A 4,930-nucleotide genomic window follows, 5' to 3' on the forward strand; every position below is an offset into this window, starting at 1 on the left:
GATAAGGCAGTTTTCCTTCTCTGGTGGTGTCAGATAGCAGAAAGTTAGGAAGGTATAGAAATCTTTCTTTCTTGTTTAGCAATGAAGTTTATAATTCCAAAAAACAGCTAAAATTTGGTATCTTCCATGTTTTATAAGGCACTTAATACCATTGCCTCAATTTTGGCCATAGCCATTTGGATTAAACAGCATGGCAGATTGGTGGGGGGAAAAAAATCAATAATCACAAAAAGGTTACCAATTTTCACTACTGTAACAGAAATAACAGGTAAACAATAACTTTAGTGAGTGTATTTTCTTAACATGATGCATTGCCTCTTGTGAATTGTTACTGTAGAGCTAATGCTCCTATTCTTTCCTGCCAGGGTTGTCAAACATGTAGCCCACAGGCTGGACTTGGCCTGCTGTGCTGTTCTGTCTGGCTCATTGGGCTACCTGAAGTTGCCTGTGTCAGAATTTGGGACCCCTGGGCTCTGCTGAACATAGCTTTCTGGCAGCAGGGGTGCAAGCGAGGACTGTGTGACACAGCCCTGCTTGTTCTGCAGGCCCTTGCTGTGACTGCCGGACCCACCACTGCTGGACCCACTGCCATTGCAGCTGCTGTTCTTGTAGATCCAGCTCAAGAGAAGCCCGACTGTCTGGATTCAGCCCAAGGCCTGATGTGAATTTGACGCCTTTGCTATAGGGTAACTGTCTTTGGCTAAGCTATAGCTCTCGCAAATGAATGTATTCTTTCCTCTGACTGATTGGCAGGGTATATTATGTAAGAATCGCGTAACTGTGTGTCCATTGTGGGAAAAGCAGGTCATGTATTTAAATATATGAAATAAGGAATCCACTGATTTCAATGTGTTTTTTTAACCATTTGTAAGATTTCATATTTTTCCCCAATTTTATGTTCTATATTCTCTGTGGCTGTTGACAAGCCTTATATTTACAAGTATGTGGAGTATTTGAGCTGCTACACAAGAAAATAAATTTCCATAAGGAAATGCCTGAAGTCAGTTACACATCAGTTATTTAAAAATATTTAACCATAACCTTCACTAAAGGGCTACAGATTCATATACTATAGAATCATTGCATTCTAGACTAATTTGTTTTTTAGTCTCTGTATTCATTACTTTATTATTGTTTCTTGTACATCCAAAAGTGTATTAATTGTCTCATTAGAGAAAGATATGGTCACTGCCCCTAAGAACATATAAAGTAACATGACAAAACAAAACAGGACCATAAACAAAAGGGAGGGAGGCAGGGGCAGGCATGAAGGAAGAGAAGTATACAGATCCCCATCTAAATCTTATACAGTTTCTAAGTAAGGAGTATGTATATATTTTTTCATTTTACCCTTAATTTTTATTGTTTTCATTCCCTTTTGTAGGTTTCAAGGTTAAAGTGAGTTTTTAAGAAGGATTTGAATGGCACACAGAGCTGGACAAAATGTTTGAACCAACTTGAAAATAAGATGTTGGTAAGAAGACTTGTAGAATTCTCCACAGAATCCCTCTAGTCCAGTTTATTTGTTTACATCTGGGAAAGCAGCATCCTCTTTCCTCAGAAATCCTGTATTTAACCACTTTGTGGATATCTCTGAAAAAGATTTACCCCTCTCTCCAACCCAAGTATTCTCACCTACTTTCCCACAGTTGGAAGGATATCACTCATTTCTAAAACTTTAACTGTACCTAACAATCTCTTAAAACATCTTGTTTAACAAAATGTATTAATTGAATCAAGAAAGGTTTGGAATCTCTGGTTAAGGTATTTCTTTTTCTCAGAACATATACTCCTTTGTTAAATCCCAGTAGCTGAGCACCTCCCATTTTTTCTTTTCAGATTGAAGTATAAAGCTGAAGAATGCTTTGTTCCCTCTTCCTTCCAAAGGAAGTTAACTCAAAATACCATTCATAATAGACAATAATGACTGGCAATGAAATTGACAGTATGTAAAAAAATTGTGCCTCGTCCCATTTGTTACCACAAAAGGGAAGTTATACAAGAGTGGGGAAGAAAAAAGGAGCATCTATCAGCTCTTAAACTAAGATTTTATTCATGCAATTGTACAGCTATAACTATGTATGGATAGCAATGCTCATACAATAGCCCAGGTTACCAACCCTTTACTGGGGAATCCAGCAGGTTTTTGGTTTCCTGTTTCTCATGGTGGTGTTTTTTTTCCCAAGCCATAACTCAAGGCCCTTCTTCTATATCCAAGCAGCTAACTGACTATACAAAGCAGCTAGCTGTATAAATAATCTACTTAGTTATGTAAAACATCTAGTCTAGCACACACTTTTGTTTAAAGGACTGTTGGCACCTGATCCAACTAGCTGGAACTGGGACAGGAAACATCACCCATTTTGAGAGCTGAGGGTCTATTCAGATTAAAAGAGCTCTTCCATAGGTATGCAAAAATAGCTAAGGGTAGGGTCATCAGTCTCTTAGTCATGTAGAATGGCTAAGGGTTGGCCTATCATTCTTTCAGTTGTACAGGGACAGCTAGAGGTGGCCCCTCTGCCCAGGCTGGACCTTACACTATGCCTCACTCCTACCAAATAAAATTCTGTACAGGTTTACTGAAATCCACTTAAGCTGTACTATGCATATCTACATGATGAGAGGTTCAGTAAGACTTTGATACCACTTTCATATGTACCTTTAAATGAAAATTTACTGAAACCTGGACAGCTGTTTTCTCTTCTACTTTTTAGGCTCTGAAATTCTTTATTACCACTACTGATCATCTCTGTATACATAGACTGAAAACCAAAGATTTTATTTTGTGTTACCTCAGGAAATCCATATTTACAAGCCTTTGTAAAAACAATCATACCAATCCTGAAGTCTGTCTTCACCTTGGCTGCTTAAATTACAGTGTGGAAGCAAGAACGTGCTTGCCTATGCCAATGATGGGGTGCTCACTCTTTCCAGCAAGGGTAATACAGATATATTATTTGAATTATGCCTGCCCATTTAAAATATTATTTAACTTTATTTCTATAATTAACCCAGATGCAGAGACCTAATTGGCATATCCACTTTCCTCTCCTGTGCAATTTTATTTACTCCTTTTCTTCTTTTTTCTCTGCCTTGAAAATCTGCATTAACTGAACCACTGATACTTTTAATAAAAATCACCATGATTTCACAGTATTTGTTTATTTTGCTAACATCTATCCAGTTCTTGAATGTTACCAATTATGTCAAATTGGGGTACCTGGGATTGATAGGGTATTTCCAAAATCATGAACTACATTTCCAAAATCATGGACTACAAACAAATGAGCATCAGCCCCTTGTAGAGAGAAAGGAGTTAAGGAGAAAATACTAAGCAGAAGAATAAAGTAACAACTTTGTTTTAAGGACAAGCTCTAGGAAATATCAGGGACAATTTGAAGGAGGGGAACCCTTTCCAAAGGTCATACATGCACATTCTCCAGCCATAGTGTCACGTATCTGTTCCCCCATACCTACATATGCAGGTTAATGCTGTCTGAGCCAGTTAGCACAGTCACCAGTGGCTGGTGGCAGAGGCACTTGAACAAGTTACCATGAAGTCAAGGGCAGGGCTTTATAGCTTGTCATTGTTCTGAGATAACTGCCTGTGTACACATTCTTATTCCACAGTAAATGAAAGCTACCTCCCAGTACTTAGCCCTCAGTGAAAGAATGGTAAATATAACAGGTCAATTTTAATTTATCATGGGGGAAGAGCATACACAGAACTGGTCCTAGACTTAGGTTGTAAATAGACATTGCATTTGTCTTGGGAGAAAGCCTTTTGTCCCAGGATCCAGCAGACATAAAAGTCCACTGTCCTGTGTCATGTCACTCTGAAATATGCAAGATAATATGTGCTGAGGCCTTTTCCTGGGACATGGCTCTGTGTGCCTGTAGATTGTTCCTGCAGCTGTTCAGCCCAGTTGGTTAGAGCATAACACCAAGGCCATGGGTTTGATCCCTGGTTGGACTAGAGATCTTTTGAGGTCTCTTCTCCAGCCTTACTTCTCTATGACAAACAAGCCAGCCAGGCTGTGTGTTCTTATTGGCCACTGTGACAGGGAACCCTAACCCTGTCATGAGGAAGCCGGCACGCCCCTTTAAGGCCAGAACCTTCTGGGCATGGAGGGCTGGTAAGGAAGGGGTTAACTGCTGAACCTGGATGGCTAGTTAGCAGACCGGAAGAGGCAGGACTATAAAAACCCTGAGTTGAATGACAGTGAGTGTTCAGTAGCCAAAGGGGAAGCAGTGCCTCCCAGAGCTCCAGGAAGAAATTTGGGAAGTGGTCCATGGCAGGAAGGGGGAAGCTACAGAAGCCCCTGAGAGAAGGCAGCTGCATCCACAACCAGGACTGTAGCTGGCGGTGTGGAGCTGAGACTCAAAGCAAGTTCATGTAAGTTGACCCGCTGTGTTGACTGAGAACGTACAGTTATTATGATTATTATTTTTTGATTATTGAATAACACTGGAGGCTACTAGGGGACGGAGGAGGCCTCATTTTCAGGGACCCACCCTGGAGTGGGAACCCCGGCACCAGTGAGGGCACAGCTTTTTGGGGGGGACACAACCCCCCTGCGCCAGTGAGGGCGCAGCGAGGCACAGAGACAGGGATGCAGACAGCCCGAGTGCCAGTAAGGGCGCAGTTTGGGATGACACGAACACCAGCACTCAAAGGATGATCTTTAAAAGGCCAGGGAGGCCTGGGGCACAAGTATATTTTTGTTTTGACTGGCAGGGTGTGGGTCCAGGGTTGCATCCTGGTTTTGAACTTGTGGCCCCCTGGCTGTAGGGCCAGCACCTGTGCCTCTGGGCCAGGGAGTGTGGTGCTCCAGAAGGGAGGAGAAAAGGGGGGCCACGAGCCTCCAGACACTGGAAGGAAAAGCTGGAGCGTTGGAGTCAAACCCTGTTTGGTGGGTTTGGATGGGTA

General features: G+C 41.8%; 1 long non-coding RNA gene across 2 annotated transcripts in view; it reads left to right on the forward strand.

Annotated features, from left to right (window-relative positions):
* The window catches only part of LOC109304690, a 19,301-nt gene extending 16,148 nt beyond the window's left edge, over positions 1-3,153 (forward strand). For both annotated transcript variants that reach the window (XR_002099452.1, XR_002099451.1), the window contains one exon: positions 1,385-3,153. This is a non-coding gene — a long non-coding RNA (uncharacterized LOC109304690). The remainder of the gene's footprint in view (positions 1-1,384) is intronic.
* The last annotated feature ends 1,777 nt before the right edge of the window (positions 3,154-4,930 follow it).

This window comes from Gavialis gangeticus, unplaced genomic scaffold, assembly GCF_001723915.1.
Source record: "Gavialis gangeticus isolate Ggan-Ray unplaced genomic scaffold, GavGan_comp1, whole genome shotgun sequence".
In the NCBI taxonomy this organism is placed as follows: Eukaryota; Metazoa; Chordata; order Crocodylia; family Gavialidae; genus Gavialis; species Gavialis gangeticus.